Source organism: Saccopteryx bilineata, chromosome 6 (genome assembly GCF_036850765.1).
Source record: "Saccopteryx bilineata isolate mSacBil1 chromosome 6, mSacBil1_pri_phased_curated, whole genome shotgun sequence".
NCBI lineage: Eukaryota > Metazoa > Chordata > Mammalia > Chiroptera > Emballonuridae > Saccopteryx > Saccopteryx bilineata.
The window spans coordinates 169663520-169689399 of NC_089495.1; the positions used below are offsets into that span (position 1 = coordinate 169663520).

At 44.1% G+C, this 25880-nt stretch overlaps 1 protein-coding gene across 1 annotated transcript in view; it reads right to left on the bottom strand.

Annotated features, from left to right (window-relative positions):
- The window catches only part of SLC24A3 (solute carrier family 24 member 3), a 654625-nt gene extending 634490 nt beyond the window's left edge, over positions 1-20135 (bottom strand). The window contains exon 1 of the mRNA XM_066234658.1: positions 20077-20135. The gene's annotated coding sequence lies outside the window, so the exon portion shown is untranslated. The remainder of the gene's footprint in view (positions 1-20076) is intronic.
- Between the last annotated feature and the right edge of the window lie 5745 nt (positions 20136-25880).

Below are 25880 nucleotides of genomic sequence, written 5' to 3' on the forward strand. Positions count from 1 at the left end.
TTTCCCTTATTAAAAGGAATAATTTCTTTTTCTTTAATTAAAATTTTTTTTAATTTTATTGATTTTAGAGAGAGAGAGAGAGAGAAATAGGAATAGAGAGAGATAGAGGGAAAAGATGAGAAGCGTCAACTCATAGTTGCTTTACTTTAGTTGTTCATTGATTGCTTCTCGTATGTGCCTTGACCAAGGGACTCAAGCTGAGCCAGTGACCCTTTGCTTAAACCAGTGACCTTGGGTTCAAGCCAGTGACCTTGGGATGACCAGGTCAGGTTGATGACCCTGCACTTAATCTGGCAAGCCCTCACTCAAGCTGGTGAGCTTGTGCTCAAGCTGGGTACATTTGGGTTTCAAACTGGGGACTTCAACATCTTGGGTCTGTGCTCTATCCGCTACATCACCACCAGTCAGGCAAAAACAAAACAAAAAAAAACAAAACAATTTCTTAACAATTGAAGAGTTAAAACCATGAAGCCTTTCAAGGTTTAGGCTGTCATATTCATTTTGTAATCTCCTGAGCCTACTCCAGTGCCTCGAATACAGTCCGTGTGTCTCAGGGTTGTTTGCATAAAAGCTGTCTTTTGTAAAATGCCTCATTAGGCAGAGAGTTTCCTGTCACTAAAGATAAAGCAGCATTGATAACATTTCTTTCCTAGAATACAATAGGAGGCATTATTTTTAAGTAGATAAATTTAATCAAGACTTGTTCACATGGAAGTGACAAAAAAGTGAACTCAAAATGGCTTTTCTTGCTGGCTCACAAACTTAGTTTGTACTGTATTGTCAGGACTCAGACCACCTGCCTGGCTCCAGTTTGTTCTGGGTTGTGACCAGCAGCTCTGGGAACTTAACCCCTTATTTCCTGCAGGGGTGTAAGGCCAGTAGTGGCCGCCATCACACCCAGGCACATGCAGGTTCCCATCAGATTCGGACAGACGGTAATGAAACTGTGGAGCCAAAAACTGGTGGGCCATTCATTCTTTTATTCTAGCCTCGCAACCAGTCGGCAAGAAAAAACACACAGGGCACCAAAACCCACTCACACATTCTCCAGTTCCACCACCAGGAGAATCTTTTCCAGTTTTTCCTGGAATCAAAGGCCCCCCACCAGTTCAGTCACCTCTGGTTCCTCATCTGCACACCTACTCCCTTCTCATCTCTGCACAAAACTGGCTTCTGGCTTCTCCTTCAGCACCCAGCCATCTTGGCTGCTTCTCTCTCCAGCACTCTTCCTTCCTGCTCTCACTCTGCAAAAACATGGCCTCTTCTTTCTCCTTCTTAAAACTTTTTGGGGCGAAAACCCCTCCTTGGAGCACATATTAGCATAAAGCCCCTTCCCAAGCAGGAAGGTAATTAGCAGTTTCATGTGGGCAGTGGCCATTTTTAACAATAAAAGTGAGCAACTCAGAAAATATAAATTTTACAAACTCATTTGCCCAACAAGGGTCAATGTTTTCATATTGGCGAATTCAATATTCACAGAGACTTCAAACAACATAATTAGCACAAATAGTGAGAACTGACTGTATATGGGTGTGTGTGCACTCACTTTTGGTTTTTGACTGCTTTTGCCTATGGCCATTTTGAAGCCACAAATTAGGAGATATAAATTAGAAATTATGAGAGCAAAAAGTGACAAAGAACTTAGAGCAATACAATTAGGGAAGCTGCAAAAAGTTATAGGAGCACAAAAACCCAGAATAACTTTAGAAGGAGCACATGTTGCAGTCTCACTGTGCGCAGGCGCTGAGCTTGGCTTCCCAGTGCTGCAGACAGGAGCAGCGGACACCTGTTTTTGAGGCGCATGCCATCTAACGGGAAAGCTGAGGGCCGCTCAGGTGCTGACAATGCAGGAAGAGAGAAACCAGTGCCATAAGAATACCATCACCTCAAATTGTTTTGTCACTTCTTGCTCTTGTAATTTTTAATTTGTGCCTTTTAATTTATGGCTTTAAAAAAATCTGGATTTGTGATTTAAATTTAAATAAGAGTGACATGGCAAATTCTTTGAGGCTCAAGTTTAGAGGTCAAGTTTGCGTATGGTGATGGGAGGTGTGAGCTCTTTAAAACTAGGGTGACAGCCCCAGGGTTCCATAGTGCAATGCCAATGGTGTCCCCTGGGTGTTTCTCTCTCTCTCTTTCTCCCCCCTTCTCGCTCCCTCCCTCCCTCTTTCTCTCTCCCTTCTTTCCTTCTTCCCTCCCTTTCCTACTTTTTCCTCTCTCTGCCCCTAGTGCCTGTCTAACAGCACCAACATCTCCTCCCCAGCCCCTCCCACCTCCCACGAGCAGCCCCAGCTCTGGGCTCTGATCCTGCCCCCTTTCCTGCAGCCCAGGGAAGGTGCCCTCTTTCTGACATGCTTGCCCTCCAGCCCGCCTCCATCCCCTGTTGGGTCTCTCGTCTCCATCACCTGTATCACTAACTCCCCTTCTTATATATTCTTTCATTAAAGACCTAGAATGGTTTCTAGTTTGGGGATTGACTCCTGGCTGATGTAAGTTTAGACAATTCATCAATTATACTCTTGCTTCAGGGTGACTCTGGTTACTTAGATGCCATTACTGTCATTACTCTCAATGGTAATAACATTAAATTTATTTATATCCCAATTACATCCAAGAATAACACATGCAAATTCACAACACAAAATAACAACATACAAACTGCAAACCATGAAAAGAATCATGGGAATATCTACTAGGACATTTTGCTTAGACACTATGCCCAGAGCATTCCTCCTGAGCCATTCATTGCTCCAGTGAGTCAAAGTGGGTTCTGATGAAGTGGAACTGGGCTGGGAAGAACCCCCGAGAGACTGGGAACCAGTGAAGGAGGCCAGAGCCAGTGCCAGGAGGCAAGCCCTCAGGAACCCACTGCTGTCCCTTTGGGGGTCACTGGAAGGCAAGGTCAATGCCAGCTGAGCTACCATAGTCTGTGCAGCAGGACAGGCCATTGCAGCCCCTCAGTTACAGGGACACTGGAGAATGCACAATGGAATCAAACAAGAGAATGTCATGTCAGGTGGAGAAAGGCCATCTGAATGCTCCCTGGCATTTGGTGTCATCCAGTCAGCTGTCAGCCTTGGCCAAGAACTTTGAGTATAAAGCAAAGGAGATGTTCCTCACTTTAGTGTCTCTCCTTTCTTATCAGGTTTCCTTCTATTATCATTTAAAGTCTGTCCTCACCTGAAGCTAAAAGCATCCCTGAAAACAATATAGCGTAGAGTCCTACGTCTAATAGTATCACTTGAGAATCTCTTAAAAACCTCAGAATTTCCAGCCCTGACCATCCCCCAGATCACCAGAATTACAGTTTGATTTGACACAGGGCCAAAGCAAATCTGAGGTTTGTCCTATCGTTGGTACTCTCTGAAGGTCCCCAAGATACCCTAGTTTGCAACCCAATGTGGGAACCATGGACTCAGCCACATAAAGGCTTATAGGAAGTTCATACCTGTTGAGCCAGTAAATCTACCATTCAGAGATAAACATTACGATTTATGTATAAAGATGATCATCACAGCAATGCATTTAAAGAAGATTGGTCTAGTAAATTATGGTTCATCCTGCTGTGAAATATTATGTGGTATGCCAATAATGTACTTGAACAATATTTTAGGGGATGAGAAAATGCTCATGACATACATAATATAAAACACTGGGGAACAATTTTTTTTCCATTTTCGGTTGCATGAAGTTTTAGAACCGTTTCTATATATTTCTGTAACACTAATTTCAAATCTAAAATCTGTTTTTTGGTGCATGCTCTAATTTTTATGCAATTTTAATTTCTTTTTGTTACAGTTAATGGCATGCATTGGTTTTTAAATTGGAGTTAAAGGGCAACCACAAGGCAATTAATGTTTTACAAACATCCCTTTTACATAATTGTAGTTGTTTTTAAATGTAAAAAATTATTATCTGATAAAAAACACCCTCTTATTTTGTTTTAAGATTGAATCATGGCTTCTTCGAGTAAGCGTTAATGTAAAAATAGTCCTGACACCTTCTGTTATAAATGTGGCTGTTACACACTTCAACGTCAAAGGTACAATATTTCATCATTTGTGACACGTGCATATATTGCCTATTTTCAAGTTCCCCTTGGCGATCAAGACAAGAATTGGGCTCCTCATATTGTGTGTCATAATTGGGAGGAAATGCTTCATGACCAGACAAAAAGAAAATGCAAAGGAATGCCTTTTGATATTCCCATGGTTTGGTGTGAACCTAAGGACCACAGTAGTGACTGTGATTTCTGTCTGATCCATACAAAGGGTATCAGCTAGAAAAAACAGCATATGATCACATATCCTAATATTCCTTCAGCAATACGACCTATCCCACACTCTGAGACACTCCCGGTTCCAGTTTTCAATGGTTTTATTTCTTCTAAGGATGAAGAAAGTGAACATAGTGATCAAGTATATTTTGATAAGATGCATGAGAAAATGGTTGTACAATCTGAAGGGTCTTCTTCTGATGCCAAGCAGTCATTAACCCCTCAGCAGTTTAGCCAACCTGAATTGAATGACTTAGTAAGAGATTTGGGCCTATCAAAGAAAGCAGCTGAGTTATTAGCCTCCAGCCTGCATGAAAAGAAAGTACTTCACCGGTCAGCTAAAGTATCCCATTTCAGGAAGCGTGAACAAATTTTTGTGGACTTTTTGGCTATTTCTTGACAGCTCTAAACGAAATCTGAAATGTGTTCTTCTACACAACGGTAATGTTTATGCAGCGGTTTCAAATGGTTATTCGTCTGCGAGAAGATTATAATGACATAAAAATTGTCCTCAATTTTCTGAAGTATGAGGAGCATAACTGGATCATTTGTGTGGATCTTAAAATGGTAGATTTCCTGCTAGGACAACAAAGGTTTCACAAAGTATCCTTGCTTTCTGTGTTTGTGGGACAGCCAAGCTCGGAAGAAACACTGGACACAGAAGGAGTGGCCTAAACGTGAAGCTCTGGAAGTAGGGATGCAAAATATTGTGAATGAACCTGTAGTTAATCGAGACAGAATCATTTCCCCCCCATTTCACATCAAACTTGGCTTAATGAAGCAGTTTGTTTAGGCTTTGAATAGAAAAAGTGAATGCTTTCAACATATTATTTCTGTTTTTCCTGCCTTGTCTTTTTTTTTTTTTTTGTATTTTTCTGAAGTTGGAAACGGGGAGGCAGTCAGACAGACTCCCGCATGCGCCCAATCGAGATCCACCCAGCACACCCACCAGGGGGCGATGCTCTGCCCATCTGGGGCGTTGCTCCATTGCAACCAGAGCCACTCTAGCGCCTGAGGCAGAGGCCACAGAACCATCCTTAGCGCCCGGGCCAACCCCACTCCAATGGAGCCCCGGCTGTGGGAGGGGAAGAGAGAAACAGAGAGGAAGGAGAGGGGGAGGGGTGGAGAAGCAGATAGGCACTTCTCCTGTGTGCCCTCGCTGGGAATCGAACCCAGGACTCCTGCACGCCAGGCTGATGCTCTACCACTGAGCCAACCAGCCAGGTTCCCTGCCTTGTCTTTTGAGAAGATAAAAAGCAGTTGTATTCAATGGACCTCAAATTCAAACCCTCATACGTGATGAAGAATTTGCCAGGAGGATGAATAAGGAGGAGAAAGCAGCATGGCAGTCTTTTGTGGCAGTTACAAAGAACTTCCTTGTCAACAAAAAAGCAGAAAACTATGAACTTCAGGTCCAAAGGATACTGTTGGCTTTCTGCAACATTGGATGTAACATGAGCATTAAGATTCACTTCCTGAACAGTCACTTTGATAAGTTTCCCCCAAATCTTGGAGCTGTTAGTGATGATCAGACTACTGCTGGGGCATCAAACAAGATTGTCTTCAACGAGTACACAAACACAAGAGCTACAAACGCAAATTTTTGACTGAATAGAATTTAAATAAGTTTTGCGTAAATTTTATGATTAAAATAAGTGTTTTAATATGTTCTATTTTGAAATTGAAGACAAATTCTGATGCAATCATCTTTTAGTATATTAGTGTATTTACCACATTATATAAATTATTATATTTTCACAAAGATGATGCCCAAGAAGACATTCTACTTCATTATGTTAAACTAAATTTTGAAAATTTTACAATAAGATGAAAACCTAAAATCTTTTTTTTTTTTTTTTTTAATAAATTTTTATTAATGGTAATGGGATGACATTAATAAATCAGGGTACATATATTCAAAGAAAACATGTCTAGGTTATTTTGTCATCAAATTATGTTGCAAACCCCTCGCCCAAAGTCAGATTGTCCTCCGTCACCCTCTATCTAGTTCTCCGTGCCCCTTCCCCTCCCCCTAACTCTCTCCCTCCCTTCCTCCCATGTCCTCCCTCCCCCCCCACCCTTGGTAACCACCACACTCTTGTCCATGACTCTTAGTCTCATTTTTATGTTCCACCAATATATGGAATCATGTAGTTCTTGTTTTTTTCTGATTTGCTTATTTCACTCCTTATAATGTTATCAAGATCCCACCATTTTGCTGTAAATGATCTGATGTCATCATTTCTTATGGCTGAGTAGTATTCCATAGTGTATATGTGCCACATCTTCTTTATCCAATCTTCTATTGAAGGGCTTTTTGGTTGTTTCCATGTCTTGGCCACTGTGAACAGTGCTGCAATGAACATGGGGCTACATGTGTCTTCACGTATCAATGTTTCTGAGGTTTTGCGGTATATACCCAGTAGAGGGATTGCTGGGTCATAAGGTAGTTCTATTTTCAGTTTTTTGAGGAACCACCATACTTTCCTCCATAATGGTTGTACTACTTTACATTCCCACCAACAGTGAATGAGGGTTCCTTTTTCTCCACAGCCTCTCCAACATTTGCTATTACCCGTCTTGTTGATAATAGCTAGAAAACCTAAAATCTTGAATTGCAAAAAAACTGTAGCTTACAGAGAAAAACTAATGTCAGATTTGTGATCAGCACATTTGAATTAGGTAAGAGCAACTGTTTTTGTGGATGCAACAAAAATTTTGTTCCCCAGTGTAATCTTAGCCTGACCAGGCGGTGGCACAGTGGATAGAGCTTTGAACTGGGATATATTAGACCCATGTTCAAAACCCCAAGGTTGCCGGCTTGAGCACGGGCTCATCTGGTTTTAGCACATCTCACCGGCTTGAACTCAAGGTTGTTGGTTTGAGCAAGGGGTTACTCAGTCTGCTGAAGTCCCCTGGTCAAGGCACATATGAGAAAGCAATCAATGAACAACTAAGGTGCTGCAACAAAGAATTGATCCTTCTCATCTCTCCCTTCCTGTTGCTATCTGTCCCTCTCTCTGTCTCTGTCACAAAAAATAAATTAATAAATAAAATGTTTTTTTAAAAATATCTTAACTTTGTAAGAATTATATAAATTATATTTTAAAATGTTAATAGGGACTATATGCTATTTCTGGGTCTTAGAATTATGTTTTTTTTTCATATTCATTAAATTTTTTCAGGTTACAAGGAACATGGTCATGTTGGTCGGTGGGAGGATGTGTGTGGGGAGGAGGAAGAAAGAGAACAAAACAGATTCAGCCTCCCCAGAGCCAGGGCAGGGCTCAGCACAGTGGAGGCACATGCAGGAGTGAGACAATGTAGGCTGAAACAAGCTTAAACAATGTAAGGTTATCCCATGGTCCCATTGACCAATGGCTTACTAGTCCAATGCTTCACCATTTTGGTGAGACATCTGCTTTCCATTGATGTTTCTGCTTTTCTTGGGGTTACTGACTGATTGTGTGTCTCCTATTTGAATTGAGCAAGAGGGGATATGATTGGGGTAACGAGCTGACATGTAGGGCCAGTACTTCTAAGGAGATATCTTTAGTCAGTCATCCTGTTGACTGGCTACTTTGTGTTGAATCCTCATCCTTGCCGTGGCCCGAACAGTCAAGTCCTTTATTTCTGCACATGAAGATGCTTCTCAATCCATCATCAGTGGTCCACAGGTTTGTGTGAAAGTGATTACTATGAACTGTTCCTGGAAAGCCTACTAAGGGAATGGAAAAGTGGAACCAGTGTGCAGCATCCAGCCAAGTCCCAGGCAGGGGTGTGGGATCACTCCCACAGGGGAGCTCAGGAGAGGCATCAGAATTGTTGAACTGTGGGCATGAGGAGAGCAAGGCAAGAGGACTAGACTATCACCCTTCTACACCCATCAGTAGTTGGTCAAGAACATCTGCTGGAGGAGGTGAATTTCCAGGCACTTCTGGGTTTCCACGTGCCCTCCACATGGGATGGGGCAGTCTGCCATGGGAGAGGTGCAAGTGCTGGCTGCTGGGAGCACAAGCAGGCCAGGACACAAGGGGTATGAGTGAAGCACTACATTCTATGCTGTGACAGGCTCAGGCAGCCCATCTGAACTTGAGCTGGTCATAGGGTCACAGTGGAGACTCCCAGAGAATTAGCCTTAATCCTTTGCCTTAGGACTCTGAATGCTCCCTGAGCTTGCCTCACTGTGTCAGAGCTGTTTTATCCTGATCTTTGATAGAGGAACACTTGGGACACCAATGGTGGTTCAGGGAGGGGGCAGAAATTAACATGACTACTCAAGGATCCATCCATTGCCGAAGGGATGAACAAGAAAGATCTTATGGTCCAGGTGACTCTCCTGCAGGTTCATGCATTCCTTGCCAAAGGATGTTTAATTACCAGACTCCCTTCCCTCTCTTCCAATCCCTCTTCTTAACTTTTGTTTCTTTTGGAACATCATTTGTAATACACAGGTGGGTGTTCATTGAAACTTCCCTCCCATTTTCTGTTCTAAGCACAGGTAATTACCGGCACATGCATCAAGTTAACATTCAGAGGTAATATTGTAATTTGTCTTCAGGGATATTACACATAATGTGCTTTGTTCCCTCCACCTCACCAGCTGAGCTAAGAGCACTGTATTTCCTCTTGGAGGGGTTTGGAAAATTCTGGAGGACACGTAAATAAGGTTTCTAATATAAAAAAATCACTTCTGAGCAGCGCCAGGAACATCCCTCCTCTTTCTGAATAGCAGCATTATTTGTGGTATCTGGCAGCAGGCGACTCAGCCTGTGAGTCATGCACCAGCAAGACAGACACTCCAATGCCATTATGAAATGGCAAGAGCCCTGTGATCAAGTGCAGACCCTCTGTTTGTAGATTAAACGGAAAGCTTTCTCCAGAGCCTCCTACATCAATAGAGCAATGGTCATTGCCAATTTGTGATTATGCTCAAAAAATGCTGAGAATCATTTACATGAAAATTCTCACCTTGCTTGAGTTCTCTCTGGGCTGAAAGACAATATGCAGGCCAAGTAAATGCATGGGGCTGCCCCATAGAACACTTCAAGCCACTTGGACAGACAGAATTTGAACTTGGGGCTGGTGCATGCTCCAGGAGCGTCTCCTGAATGCTTGTCTGTATTAAATCGGGCCCAGCTCCTAATTCCAGCTCTGGAGCGCAGTAGTAAGGCTTTTCCCTACTACTACTCTGAGAGCGACCTCAAACAGAGGTCACTATGACTATTTCAAAAATTGGCTTTTATTCCTTACAAACCTGCCAGGGAACTGGAGCAGCCTGGGCCATGAATGGTTTTATAACAAATAAATATTCATTCATGAGAACACATACTGAGAGCCCAGGAGCTATGAACGCACATGGCCAACCCACCCTCAGGCTGGAAATGGGAACACGTGTGCCCCTTCTTCTCTACATTGGAGATTAGCTTCTGGGGGTGACACAGAGGGGACCCCTGCTGGGGACCTGGGCTCAAGTATATCTTTATATTTGTCTGGCTGTGTATCTTGGGCAAATGACCTCTCGTTCAATGGCCTAAGTTGGCCCTTAGTCATGGAGCCGATGGTACTTTTCTGTAGGAACGGGCCCAGAAAGAGCAGAGAATGTTCACACTGGGGTTTAAAGGGTGCTGTGATTTAAAAAGAAAATATAGTCAGGACACCTGGGAGAAGAAGTAAGCATATTATTTTAAAGCTAATTAAATAAGTTTTATTTAGTACCTGCCAGGTGCAATGTACCAAAGGGAATAGAAATGTAACAAATCCCTGATTGCAGGGGTTTGTGATCCTGGAGGGTAAAGAAGTTTGCGATGAGCTAATAAAAGACAGACATGGGAAGGGGGCTGAGGCCTCCAAACACAGGTCAAGGTCACAGCTATAGAGCATGTGAACAGCAGTCCCCACATGGGGCTGACAGGCATTCGGAGGAGACAGCATTTGAGCAAGAGCACCTAACAGTAAGAACAGGGCTCCTGTAGCACTTCCTGTGTGCCCAGTGCAATTACAAGGACCTTACCTCTCTTGGTTAACTCATAAAGTCTTCACATCAATACCATAAAAGAGTGCTAGTATTATTCCCACTGCACAGGTGAATGAAGAGACACAGAGAGCTAAAGCAAAATGCCCTCACATCCTGCCCAGAGAGCACCTTTTTTTTTTTTTTTTTTTTTTTGTTGTATTTTTCTGAAGCTGGAAACGGGGAGAGACAGTCAGACAGACTCCCGCATGCGCCCGACCGGGATCCACCCGGCACGCCCACCAGGGGCCACGCTCTGCCCACCAGGGGGCGATGCTCTGCCCCTCCGGGGCGTCGCTCCGCCGCGACCAGAGCCACTCTAGCGCCTGGGGCAGAGGCCAAGGAGCCATCCCCAGCGCCCGGGCCATCTTTGCTCCAATGGAGCCTTGGCTGCGGGAGGGGAAGAGAGAGACAGAGAGTAAGGAGAGGGGGAGGGGTGGAGAAGCAAATGGGCACTTCTCCTATGTGCCCTGGCCGGGAATCGAACCTGGGTCCCCCGCACGCCAGGCTGACGCTCTACCGCTGAGCCAACTGGCCAGGGCTGAGAGCACCTTCTTTAGCGTGACCTCTCAACTTCTTTCTTCATTTCTCTTTCTGAATTGGCACTAACGTCAGGCCTGGGCTGCACTCTGCACTTTAACAGTATGTGTCAGATTGCACGTGGGTGCAGGACAGGACAGGACAGGACAGCACAGGGTCAGGACGGGCAGGGTGAGCGCCCCACCATCACAGAGCCCATAATGCTGCAATGACAATGAATCTGGACCTATAGGCTAGCTCTCACTCATAGGACTGCCCAGTGTGCCGTGACTAGCAAAGGGCAGGTTGCTGTTGAGGATAGATTTGAAATGATGACCAGAGATATTGCTCCTTTTCCCCTACCTTTAAACAACAATTTCCCCCTGAATATGAATGTAAAACTCATTGGAAAACACAAGGAGGATAAAAAAAAATCAAAATTATTCATAATTTCACAATGATGTTGAGATTTTTCATTCCAATCTGTTTTATCTGCAAATTAAGACTTTTTAGGGGAGAAAACAGAATCATACAATTTATGTAATTTTATATTATTATATTATAAGTATTTTCCACTGTCATTAATAATTGTATTTTTTTAATTTTTATTTTTTGATTTTAGAGAGAGAAGAAGGGGGTAGGAGAGAGAGAGAGAGACAGGAACATCAATCTGTTCCTGTATGTGCCCTGACTGGGATCTAACTGGCAACCTCTGTGCTTTGAATGATGCTTTAACCAACTGAACTATCTGGCCAGGGTTAAAAATTGTTTGACATGTAATTTTTTTTTTGTATTTTTTTTCTAAGGTGAGTAGCAGGGAGGCAGAGAGACAGACCCCCACATGTACACAACCGGGATCTACCCAGAATGCCCACTAGGGGGTGATGCTCTCCCCATCTGGAGCGTTGCTCCTTTGCAATCGGAGCCCATCCAGCACCTGAGATGGAGGCCATGGAGCCATCCTTTGTGCCTGGGCCAACTTTGCTCCAATGGAGTCTTGGCTGCAGGAGGGGAAGAGAGAGAGAGAGAGAGAGAAAGGAGAGGGGGAAGGGTAGAGAAGCAGATGGGTGCTTCTCCTGTGTGCCCTGGCCAGGAATCAAACTTGGAACTTCCACACGCCAGGCTGACGCTCTACCACTGAGCCAACTTGCCAGGGCCTGACATGTAATTTTTAAAAGCTACATAACACATCCATACATGGACACGCCATAATTCACACAACCATTTTACTGTAGTTGGATATTTACATTTTGCCAGGTTTTGCTATTAAAAACTATGCCGCAGTATTTATTGTTGCATATTATTTTTTCAAACTTTGGCATCTGACTTCTTAAAAATAGTTAAATATTTGTAAGACATTACATAATTTCTAATTGAACAATATTTGTTCTTGTTTTGACATGGCTGCTTTAGGAAAGCTATGTGTTCTAGCCTGGGGACTCATAGCCCAGTCTCACGGCTCCCACCTGTGCCTTGGAGAACTGCCTTCTCATCCCTCATGCCGTTCTGTAATCTCCACTGACCATATGGATGCAGGGCCATCCCCGTAGCACCATGTTGTCAGCACCATGTTGCCATATTATAGCCAAGTGGCTACCAATCTCTCCATTTACATCCCAGCTATTAATAAGCCAGGAAAAAATTAGTTTCTCTTTGCCAATACATAGTCCACAAAAGCCCTTAGAAATGAATCTTATTGGTCTACTTTGGGTCATGTGTGTATTATTTGACCAATTATGAAGGTCAAAGAGATGCAACAGCCTGACTCATGTCTTGACTTTTTTTTTTTTACTTCCTGGTTATGTCCTGTGCACTGTTTATGAACAGGCAAGCCCAAATCAAGGGCTGCTAGCTATGCTGCTTCTGTACTGAGGAGCAGAAAAATGTGTTAGGCTGGAGAAGATCCAGCCATCAGTCTTTTGGGATTACCCAGAAACTCAAACTCAATATGGCCCAAACCAAATCGACCTTCCCCACCAAAGCACATGCTTCCTCCTGTGTCTCAAGAAGCCATTGCAATGTGTAGCAGACCCCAAGGTTTAGCTCACCCAGATTTCATTCATAACCCCCTCTCTTTTGTTTGCTTCTACAATGGAACCTATGACAGCTATAAGCAATCTCTTAGCCTCTCTCATTGCTAGGAGTAGTTGTGCAAACACTTCTGGCTTTGATATATAAGCAGGTGATGGCTGGAGCTGTCACAGCTGTCTTGCAATTTTAAGGGCCAGAGACACACACTAAAAAGAGACAAGCATGAGGAGAGAAAGACACTGGGTCAAGGGTGATGTCTGCCTATGCTGAAGTAGTCTGGGAAGCCCACCTTTACACATCCTCTTACATGAGACAAACAGACCCCTATTTTAAAGCCAAATGCAACTCCTAAAAGACACATCATCTTCTCAGACAACTAGAGAAACTCTGAGTTTCTTTATTTCCCACAGTGTTTCTCCTTATCACTGGTTGCCCACAAAGCACTATTGATTTTACTTCTCTGGAGAAGAAAACTAGAAACCACAGAAAGCCAGATTCTAGGTAGAATATGGATAGTAAAAACTGCCTAGGTGTACCAGCTATTCAGGAGGTGTCTTATAGGTCAAAACTGTGTTTGGAAGGAGGTTCTAAAGCAACAAACGCAACTCTTAGAAGAGTACTGTAATTAGCTACATTCAGGTTGCTAGAAAATGTTAAGTTCCCTTCCATCTCCGGAATGCTAAAAGAAGTCAATTCGCATCACCAGGCATAGTCTGTAGCCATGTAAAACAGAACAAAATATTGCTACTTATAACCCACTCTGCTTTATAAGATAATGGGTTTGATTGAGAGCGTTTTGCCCTGGATGCAGACAGTTCTGTGTTAAGTTTGTTTCCTCCCCTTTTTTTTTTTTTTGGTATTTTTCTGAAGCTGGAAACGGGGAGAGACAGTCAGACAGACTCCCGCATGCGCCCGACCGGGATCCACCCGGCACGCCCACCAGGGGCCACGCTCTGCCCACCAGGGGGCGATGCTCTGCCCCTCCGGGGCATCGCTCTGCCGTGACCAGAGCCACTCTAGCGCCTGGGGCAGAGGCCAAGGAGCCATCCCCAGCGCCCGGGCCATCTTTGCTCCAATGGAGCCTTGGCTGCGGGAGGGGAAGAGACAGAGAGGAAGGGGGGGGGTGGAGAAGCAAATGGGCGCTTCTCTTATGTGCCCTGGCCGGGAATCGAACCCGGGGCCCCCGCATGCCAGGCCGATGCTCTACCGCTGAGCCAACCGGCCAGGGCTGTGTTAAGTTTGTTTATAGCAGAAGCTGAGCTAACAGAGGGGAAATATTTGGGAGCAGGGAGGGCCGCAAGGAAGGGGGAGTCGGTGATGCTGCGTAAAAAAGGGTCACGGAGGAGACTCAGGTGGCTGAGTGTCTGGAAAGCACTTTAATAAAAAGGAATTAAGATATAACAGAATAAATTGTTTGTTGTATTGATAGCAATGGGCATAGTGTTCTTCCACAGAGTCTGAGGAGAGCATTCCGGAGACCTACGTACAGGGGATGAGGTTTCCTTGGTCAGATTTACTTGAAATGGGGTTGAAATGGAAGGCTGCTCCCAGGTTCCACGTGTCTCATCTCCCTCTGCCCCACCCTGGACAGAGTCCAACCTAGTTTTCATTAGACCCAGGACAAAGGCCAGTGTCCAGAAATTCTGTGCCGTGATCCAATTCATATCAAAGTTCAGTCCAGTCCAGTCTTTGTCCTTGTCCTTCAGCAGTCTGTGTTCTCAGCTGCGCTCCAGTTGGCACTGTGTCCGGCCAGGCCTGTTTGGAGTCCACACAGCTGCCAGCAGCCGGGCAGCTGTGGGGCTTCTAGGGCTGCCAGGCTTCTTGGAGAACTCACCAACAAAGGGCAAGCATGTGTTTCCAAGTGGGAAAAGAAAGAGAGAGAAAGAGGTCTCATTTGTTCCTCCTAGGTTATATTCTTTAAACAAACCAATCAATTTTTTAATTTTTCATGAGCTCCTATTGGGCCCTCCTCTCCACCAATGGGATCCTCTTTCCAAGCTAGACACAGTCATCTATGGCTGCCATCTTGGCCTCTAATGCACATACACTCAGCAAAGGACTCTCTCCTGCTGCTGTTATTCCTCCCCTCATAGTCTTTGGATGAACTGTTTGTACCCTGGGGAGACTGAAATACTGGTCCTTCCTTCCTCCATAGGAGACAGTGTTAATCTGCTTAGCAAGGCAAGGCTATAATCCCCTGGGGTGTCAAAACTGCAACTTCCCAGTGAAGCAAGCAGACTCTTCAATGTTTGAGTCCCTTGGCTTCCTTCCCTTATTGATACCTAGCTACCTACATTAACAATATGATCCATTAGGCAGGGCAGTCTTGCCTAACTTTTAAGAAACATCAGGCCCTGGCTGGTTGGCTCAGCAGTAGAGTGTCGGCTCAGCATATGGATGTTTCAGGTTCGGTTCCTTGTTAGAACACACAGGAGAAGCGCCCATCTGCTTCTCCACCCTTCCCCTCCTCTCATTTCTCTCTCTCTCTCTCTCTCTCTCTCTCTCTCTTTGTCCCTTCCTGCAGCCATGGCTTGATTGGAGCAAGTTGGCTCTGGGAACTGAGGATGGCTCCCTGGCCTCACTTTAGGTGCTTAAATAGCTCAAACAGCTCCATGGGCAGAGCATCGCCCAATAGGGGGCTTGTCAGGTGGATCCCCTTGGGGTGCATGTGGGAGTCTGTCTCTCTGCCTACCCGCTTCTCACTTAAGAAAAAGAAAAAAAAAGATACATCATATTTTGTGTGAAGATAACTATTAAACTGAAGCAAGGACTGAGTTTGTCAGCTGGACAAATACATGGTAGAAAAATATTTTGTGCCACACAGCAATGACTCCAGTATAAGTGTGGTGCCAAGGAATTGCAAAAATTGTTAACATTAATATTTTAAAAGGAAGAGTCAGGCCCCCTTACCCCTCCTTTCTGAGGAAGAAAAAACAAGAAGAAGAGCTTGCAAGGGACAAAAATCAGCTAGTCGTAGTTTAACTAGTTTCTATAGTTCTCTGGAAGGACTGACGCCACTTGCTACACAGAGCAAAGAAGATAGAACCTATCTGAAAACCCCTTTCTCTTCTCTTTTCTTAAAAGCCTTTAGGAAACAATGTTTACGTACCTTAATTAAAAATTCCTACATTAATCCTAACTCTTCTTCCCATCCTGAAGTCATGAGAGTAACATATACCTCTAGACCAGGGGTAGTCAAACATTTTATACCTACCACCCACTTTTGTATTTCTGTTAGTAGTAAAATTTTCTAACCGCCCACCGGTTCCACAGTAATGGTGATTTATAAAGTAGGGAAGTAACTTTATAAAATTTATAAAGCAGAGTTACAGCAAGTTAAAGCATATAATAATAATTACTTACCAAGTACTTTATGTTGGATTTTTGCTAAATTTGGCAGAATAAATCTTTATAAAACAACTTACTACAGCTAAATCTATCTTTTGACTTATACTTTGGTTGCTCCACTACCGCTCACCATGAAAGCTGGAGCGCCCACTAGTGGGCGGTAGGGACCAGGTTGACTACCACTGCTCTAGACGAAGGGATCACGAGCCTACTTCCCTTGCTTGAAAAACCTGTATTCTGTAATGTTTTATATGCTTTCTAATAATCATTCTTCTGAAATTCTTTATATGTACAAAACTTATAAACTAAGCAAGCAGAGATTAGCTTATTAGGTTTCCTAATAAGCTAGCCTCAACACTCTTAGCAAAGGTAATTTCATTTAGCTTCTCTCCTTATCCTAGACTAAACATTTTATTTTTCACTATTGTGGTGACAGGGATGGTAGACCCTAGAAGATTTGGGAATGTCTTTGATGGGTATGTAAAACATTTATCACTACTGTGTTATCTTATGGTCTTGATGTGTAAGATTTTTTTTTCCTTTTAATAGATCCTATAGATAGATGTTATAAGCTTATCAGTAAAAACTTTTGTACTGTGCTCCCCCTCCTTTTTCCCTTAACCAGTATGTGATTTTTGTCTCTATAAAAGCAGCATCAGGACTATCATCTGGGCTGCAGGATTTGTGTTAGCTATATCCCATATATGTTGCTGGCTTATTAATAAAGCTCCTCCTAATATTTCTCCTATAACTTATCTTAGTGTCTCTATGTAACCCACGGATTACACTACTTTATAACACAAGAAGGCCATCAGGGTTTGAGCACACCCTGAAACTCACAGACATCTTGGGATAGTCTTGGTACTTCAACAAGTCATGAATTTGAAATTCAAAGCAATTTTAAGTAAGTTCTGAGAAACAGGAGGTCCCAGCTGACATAAAGTCTTCAAGTGATAAAGAAATGACTCCTTTCCTGACTGTGGTGGCACAGTGGATAAAGCATCGACCTGGAATGCTGAGGTCACCAGTTCAAAACCCTGGGCTTGCCCAGTCAAGGCACATATGGAAGAAATGACTCTTCTCTTGATTGACATTCTTCCCACAAAACACTTTATATGAACAGATGAGTCATGTAGCAGGCCAGTATTTTTGTATTTACTGTTTTTCTTTCTTATCAGATTCTCTGTAGCCAAAACACAGAATGAAAGACAACCAGACAGGAGGCTTGTACTAAGAGACTGTTGGAAAATGCAGGAGGCATTTAACAGTAGTCTGATAGGAATTCCAGAGGGGAGGATCAGAGGAAATGGGAAGGAAGAAATAATCAAAGAAAATGAATAGATATTTACCTGCACTGAAGAAAGGTATACACATATTCAGACTGAAAAAATGACTGAGCGTGATAACTTTAAAATTTCATCTAGATCTATGTTGGTAAATTTCTAAACTCTAAGGATAAATAGGAAAATTTTAAAATCTCCCAGGGACAAATAGTTATTAAAAATCAGAATATAAGGGCTATGAACACACAAATCTCCAGTGTCATGAAGGAAATGATTGCAATATTTGGCTACATAAACCTACAAATTCCCACAGTTTGTTATTTACTTAAATCTAAAGTCAAACAAAACTATATATTTATTTGAGACACATGTATGTAATTAAATTAAACATCTCTACAATGATACAAAGCTAACATAACTGTATGTATGTACCTCTGGAGAAGAGTGGGGGATGATATGAAAAGAATTTTCATTATATTGTATTGTATTCTGAATTGTTCTGAATTTCAATTAGAATGCACAACTTTATTACTTGAAGTTGTTTAAAATATGAAAAACACCATAAAAATAAGTTTCCTTTGCAAAATAACAATGCACTGCCTACTTTATATTTTTCATGATTCATTTATTTATTCCACACATGTTAATTGGGCACCTACTATGTGCCAGGCATTATTTTAGGCACTAATGTTCGGAGAGAAAAACCTGCTTCGTTGTATTTCACACACTAATGAGTAGAGGTAGACAATACAAATTAATAATAATAGTAATAATGGCTGTTGGTCAAATAACTTTGTAAAATATGATTTTTATGTTAGCTCACTTATAGTTTGCACTGGGGATTGGGCAGCGCCAGGTATATGTGGCCTGTGAAATTGCAAATTACCCTCCTGCTTGGGAAAGTCCATTGTTTTGCTAATGTTTGCTGGAGGAGAGGTTTTCATGCCAGAAAGTTTTGGAAAGGGAGAAGGAGAAAAGGTAGAAAAAGAAGCCATGTTGGCAGAGAGAAAGCAGAGTGCTGAGAAAGAAGCCATGTTTGCAGAGTGAGAGAGGAGAGAATGCAGACTGCTAAAGAAGAAGCCATGTTGTCAGGGACAGAGAAGGTGTGCAGATGGGGAACCAGAGCTGAGGGGCTTTGCGAGCTCTGCTGAGACTGCTGAGGCCTTTGGTTCTAGGAGAAACTGGAGAAGATACTCCTGGTTGTGGAACCGGAGGATGCATCAGTGGCTTAGGAAACCCTGTGTGTTTGCTCATCGGCCAGTGCAAGATTTTAGTAAATGAGTGGCCCACCATTTTTTTGGCTCCACTCTTTCTTTACCATCTGCCTGAATCCAGTGAGAATCTGCATGTGAATGGCCACGATGGCCAGCCACGGCTACTGGCCCTACAATGGCCAACACATTTATAACACTGTTTATAAATCTGCTCATTCCCAGAGTTCAGGCATTCCCCAGCTCAGCCAACAGCCCTCCCACCCTTCCAGAGGTGGCCATCCTTGACCATTTCTCTCTCTCTCTTTCTTACACACACACACACACACACACACACACACACACACACACACAATCCCACAGCAAGTCTCACTGGCTCTGCCTTACTTTATTACTTCTTCTTCCACTGTTAGTTCCTGGTCTAAACCACCTTTGTCTTAGACTCTGGGTCAGTCTTGGGCTGTCGCTGAGAGGTCTCCTGTTCTTGCCCTTGCCCTTTCTCTATTCAAATCTGAGCCCCTCGTAAACTCTCATTCCCTTAGAGTAGCATTCAATGTCCCCACTAGGCCAAGTAAGAGCTCACCTGTTCCATCCCTGCTCCCGTGGCCTCATCTCCTACATCTCTCCCCTCTGACCCTGGCCCAATTACATGAGCCCCTTTCTTGTTCCCAGGGTGCTCCCTCCAGAGCCTGACACTTCTGTCCTCAGCCTGGGCCTCTGTTTACCCGGAAGTCCGTGTGATTCACATGTCACTTCAGATAGGCCTCCCCTGATCACCCATTACAACTGGACCCTCCCCCACACCCCTCTCTGCTCTCCTTAATCTGTTTTTTTTAGTGTTCACAACTTCTATCATTCCTAACATCTGATATATTTATTTCCTCATTTTTTATTATCTTTCCCTTTCTCCCCACCCAGAACATAAGGTCAAGGGCTTGATTTGTTCACTCTTCTGGCCTCAGTGTAGGGAGTGATGTCTTATCCATCCTTGTGCTCAGTTAATATTTGTTAACTCCAGGGCAGTCTCTGGAGAGAGTGGGGTCCCAGGAGCATGGCGGCGGGAGTTCTCGGCCCCAGGTGCACAAAGAGAAGCAGATGCATCATCAGGAGAGAATGTTAAAGTGGAAGTTGTATCAACCAGAAGTTCATCTCCCTCTTTTATTATTTCTATGAGCCAGTTATTCTGAACAGCTTCAGTGATAAAATACTCCTCCCCAACATTGGTCTATGTTTGAAATAGTTGCTGTAGTTACTGCTGAATTTTAATAGCATGCACGTAAACTTCAAATTAGCACCTTCTTATTACTTCCCCTTGAATAAACGTTGTACTCCACATGGAACATAATTTGAGAATTCCCCTTATCTGAGCTGGACTCCAACATGTGCATTCAGTACCTGCATTCACTTTGAGAGTCAGTTCAAAGCCACTGGGCTTGGGACTTGGAGGTTGGGGCTCAGCTCCTGTTCCCAGCTCCTGTGGTTCAGCATATGCTTGCTGTAGACAGAACTGGAAAAAACAAGTGAGTGTGAAGACCAAGACACAGAACTTGAATCATTTATTTGTGTCTAGTGACAACTTGGAGTTTTCTTGTTTGTGACTAAAATTTAAAACAGTAAAACTGAGTATGAGATTCAAGACATAATAGTTTTGTTTGATAAGTGAAAATTTTAGTTCATACATGAAATGTTTCACCAAACTTGGAAAATATCCTTAAAACTTAATTCTTCTTTTTAGATTGTTAATTATTTTTTTTTCTTTTTTTTTTTTTTTTTTTTTCCATTTTTCTGAAGCTGGAAACAGGGAGAGACAGTCAGACAGACTCCCGCATGCGCCCGACCGGGATCCACCCGGCATGCCCACCAGGGGCGACGCTCTGCCCACCAGGGGGCGATGCTCTGCCCATCCTGGGCATCGCCATGTTGCGACCAGAGCCACTCTAGCGCCTGGGGCAGAGGCCAAGTAGCCACCCCCAGCGCCCGGGCCATCTTTGCTCCAATGGAGCCTTGGCTGCGGGAGGGGAAGAGAGAGAGAGGAAGGCGCGGCGGAGGGGTGGAGAAGCAAATGGGCGCTTCTCCTGTGTGCCCTGGCCGGGAATCGAACCCGGGTCCTCCGCACGCTAGGCCAACGCTCTACCGCTGAGCCAACCGGCCAGGGCTAGATTGTTAATTATTTTAAAAACTAAAACACAGATTAAGAAATGCATGAGTATCATTGGTTTCTACATGGCTCATACTGAAAATTATTTGGTCACATAAAAGAGGTGGTATTAAAAACAAACTTCTCTGGGAGTTAAAGGGACACACCGGCCCTGGCCGGTTGGCTCAGCGGTAGAGCGTCGGCCTGGCATGCGGGGGACCCGGGTTTGATTCCCGGCCAGGGCACATAGGAGAAGCGCCCATTTGCTTCTCCACCCTCCCCCCTCCTTCCTCTCTGTCTCTCTCTTCCCCTCCCGCAGCCAAGGCTCCATTGGAGCAAAGATGGCCCGGGTGCTGGGGATGGCTCCTTGGCCTCTGCCCCAGGTGCTAGAGTGGCTCTGGTCGTGGCAGAGCGACGCCCTGGAGGGGCAGAGCATCGCCCCCTGGTGGGAAGAGCGTTGCCCCTGGTGGGCGTACCGGGTGGATCCCGGTCGGGCGCATGTGGGAGTCTATCTGACTGTCTCTCCCCGTTTCCAGCTTCAGAAAAATACAAAAAAAAAAAAAAATAGACACACCACTGCTGGGAAGTAGGTACTATTGTCATTATCAACATTTTACTGATGAGAAAAACCAAGGCACAGAGGGCTTAAGTAGCTGTACTTAAGTGGCAGAGCAAAGGTTCAAGGCCAGGCAGCCTGTAGTGATCACCTCTCCTTGATGTTAATGAAGTTCCATTTATACTTTCAATTGATTGACACCTGGGACACTCACACTTTGTTTATAGCCAAAACTTTCTTGTTCTGTCAACTCATATATACTCAAGTTAACTGCATTAAAATCTTAAATCAATGACCCAGTGATTCTGCTCATACTGTGAACCCAAGAGAAAGCATGTCTACATCCAACGAAAATCAAAAGCCACATACAGTAGTATTCATAGTTGGTTTACCACTAGGAGAATGGATACACTGGGAAATATTTATATAATATTCACAGCAATAGAAAAATAAATTGATTATGAGTGCACACAATGACATGAATCTCACAGATACAACGTTAAGGAAAAGAAACTATACATAACAGTTTCTACTTAGTGTACCTCCATTTATATGATATTCAAAACAGGAAGAACTGATTGATGGAATAGAAGTGAAAATAGTGGTTACCTGGGGGATGATTAGGAGAGTGGACCAAGGGAACTTTTAGGAAGCTGAGAGGGTTCAGAACCTTGATCTGGGTTCTGGTAATACACATGTGCCATGGACTCAACTGCCTCTCCTCAAATTCAAATGTTGAAGCCTTCAACCCCATGTGACTGTGTTAGCGAGAGGCCCCTTATGGAGGTAAGTCAAGTTAAATGAGGTCAGAAAGGGTTACACGGATCTATTAGGATTGCCGTCCCTATAAGAAGAGACACCACAGGGCTCACGTTTTCCCTCTCTCCGCCATGTGAGGACACAGTAAGAAGGTGATCATCCATGACCCTAGGAGAGAGCCTCACCAGACGCCCACCCTGCTGGCAACCTGATGGTAGACTTCCGGCCTCCGGCCCTGTGAAAGTACAAGCCTTCCGCTCTCTGCTGTGTGTTATGGGAGCTCAAGCTGACTACACAGACACGTGTGAAGTTTCATCAAGATGTCCCTTCTTAAATGCACTTTAGACACAGTATGTATGTTAAATCTCTCTGGAAAATACTGTATGAGGACTAAAGTAACGGAATCCCTCCGGGCATCACCAAGGAGAAACAAGTGAATCTAGTGAGCCACTGACCATCCTGGTGCTTCTCCTGTACCCGGTCCCTGTGCACCAGACAAGGCACCCCCGTGTCACGTGGCTCCCAGGCGGGCCGGACATCTTCCCAACTTCCCCGAGGATGCTGGCCTGCGGCCGGCCCGTGCAGACAGGTAACCCCACTGCTTAGCATCGGCCTGTCCTTCCTTTTACCTCAGGTGAGAGAGGACGGAGGAGATGGCCAGGCCTGAAGGGCAGGGCAGAGCAGAGAAGGAGACAGACTCGGCCCTCCTGGCCAGGTCATCTGTCATTGCCAGGCAGTCAGTGACACCTCCCCTGGTTCCCACACCACGTGGACATGGGCATTGCCCAACAGCAGCATTCATCAACAGCTGACAGGCGGGGCACCTCTGGGAAGGCCAGTGCTGTAAGGTGCCAGACACCACGCTGAAGGCACAGCTGTTGACAGATACCTGGACCTGTCCAAATGCTGCTGATCTGGGCAATCGCAGAGGGGACAGGACGCTGTGGTAAGGCATGACACAAAGAACAAACAACTGAAACAGGACGTTCACAACATGTCCCACTGCTTCAGAGATGTGCGACTTCCCTGTCTGGCTCTCTCCAGAATCTTGATGCATTTTGTTTTCGTTGCGCCGACCTGACCACACCACCACCATCTACTTGAAACTGCTTTACAAGAGAACTTCTTGTTCAGTCAAAAGTTTTGTATCTGCACTTTCCACATGTGCTCTCATTCTTCTAAAGGATGGAGTGAGTCCCAACCAGAAACTCTGACTGCAGACATTAGGTTTTGCTAAAATATTCCCATATTTGGGTGTACTCTGCACTGAAGAGATCTAACAAACAAATGTGCTTATTCATTTAGAAAATGTTTATTAAGTGTTTAGAATACAGCAGGCTCTGCATTCAAAGCTATAAGAAAGTCTAGAGAGTGATCATTTATTTACATATTTGCTGCTAGGTGTCTGTGCATTTAGAAGTTGACTGATTATTAGTTAACTGATTAAAACATTAGGGGGATAAAAATGGGGAAAAAATAAATTAATGCCAGATTGGTATCAACTAAAATGAAAGCATTACTGATTGTCTAAGGCAATTTTTAAAAGTTTGATTTATGCATTTTCTCAAACACAGGTTTGTAAAAAATGAGTTACAACTATGTACATAAAACTAAGCCAGCTCCTCCCATCAAGGGAAGAGTCCTTGCCACTCTTACATTAAAAGAAAACTAGTTTCACTTTATTAGTAATTACTGAATTTAGTTATATTATTTTATATTAGTTATCATTGGAAGACAAAATTGTGAAACTATGAAAATATATTTAAATTAAATGGTCAACCTGAAAGAATTACACTTTTTTATTTATTTTTTTATTTTAGTGAGAGGAGGGGAGGCAGAGACAGATTCCTTCATGCGCCCTGACTAGATCCACCTGTCAAGCCCACTAGGGGGTGTTGTTTTGTTGCTCAGCAACCAGAGATATTTTTTTTAACATCTGAGTCAAAGGTCATGGAATGGTCCTCAGCACCTGAGGCCAACATGCTGGAACCATGGCTGCAGGAGGGGAAGACTGAGAGAGAAAAGGGAAGGGTGGAAAAGCAGATGGTCACTTCTCTGTGCCCTGACCAGGAATCTAACCAACGATATCCACATGCCAGGCTGATGCTCCACCACTGAGCCAACAGCCAATACTTTCTCAACAGTCAATGCAGAACTCCTCTACTCTAGCTCTGGCTGTTATTGTGAAGGTGAGAGGCTGTGCAAACAGGATTAATGCTCTATTTCACGTTTCCCTAAATTGGTTCCTAACAGTGTCCATGAACAAAAAGAGAAGATGGTTTCTAGGGTTGAATGTTTGGTGAAACCAAGTTAAAGAGCTTGTTTTTTTGCGGGACTTCTTAGAACCTTCATATACTAATGCAACTTGCCCCACTATTCTTTTAACATTGTTTCTGTAAAGGATGACTTGTAAATTCACAGGTAGCTACTGATAAACAGCCTGTTTGCTTAAAGGACTCTAACAGCTAACCTCAAAAGGAAGCTGATTCCAGCCCTCAGGTATTTTGGCTCTAGCAGATCTGCTCGCCTTCCAGGAAACCCAGACCGTGGCTTGGCTCTAGGCTCTATGGGGCAGACTGCTCGCTCACACACAGCACCCTGAAGAAGAGCCCACAACCCCTTCCGGTTTCCTTCATTCTGCCTTCTCCTTCCTGCTCATAAGACCCCTGCCTGCCCTGAGACGGTGAGATGGTCTTTGTGACCGGAGTCCTCATCTTCTCAAGCAGCCGGCTCTTGAATTAACCTGCCCTTCTTCCACCAGACCCTGTCTCTTGAGTATTGGCTTTCGAGGGGTAGGCAACCCAACCTGAGTTTGGTATCAGAATTGGCAAGCCAGCCAAGGAGGATTTGGACCTGGACAGTCCAGCTCTCCTGGGTCTCACGTTATTGGGGAGAAACTGGGGGAAGGCTGACCCCTGGCGGGGACTGCAGGGACTTCCCAGCATTGTCCGGAGATTTTGTTTGTTTGTTTATTTTGTTTCTTTTTTTTTTTTTAATCTCAGGGACTTTCCCAGCTCTCCCCCTCACAGCATCAGCTGTCCATATAGCTTTGCTGGCAGAAGGAAGAGGTCATTGAGGGAGCAGTGGGCTCCACGACTGGCCAAGTCGAACCAATGTGCACACTGGGAATCCTCTGTCTCCGCTGTGTGGGTTTTATGCCATTTGAAACTTGGAAGGCTCTTGTGTGGCACCAGTTGGTACAAGATAAGACTCTAAGACTGGTGTCTCAGTCCCTCCTTCGGGAGGATTTGGTTTGAGAGTTCTCGTTTGTTTGACCTTGGTCTTTGTTTCGGACTTGGTTTCTGTTGGGTAGCACTCAAAAGAAAAATGAGGGAATGAGTCTTTGAATACCCTAAATCCTCCTTCTTGAGGTGCAGAATCTGCCGTTGTCCTGAGAACAATGGAGGAATTAATGCCACCCCCAAACCCCGTGCTGGCTGTCGAAGCAGCAGAAGTGACTGTCCCAACTCAATGGGAAGGAAAAATATGTCACTTTTAAAACTCAAACAGCTGAAGTCACCCATGCCTGATGCCTTCCCTTCCCTTTCTCCAGCTTCCTTAAAAGTTGTCCTCTCTACAACTGAGGACACGCTAGAAGAATGTGGCTATTTCTTAATATCCAGAGCTGTTTCATGAGCTACTCAACCACAGTTGCCCATGGACCAAGAAACTAGTACAATCTGAAGCTCTGCTCATACCTTGAGTAGATTTCCCTCCACCATCTCCATCATCTAGGGAGAATCAGTT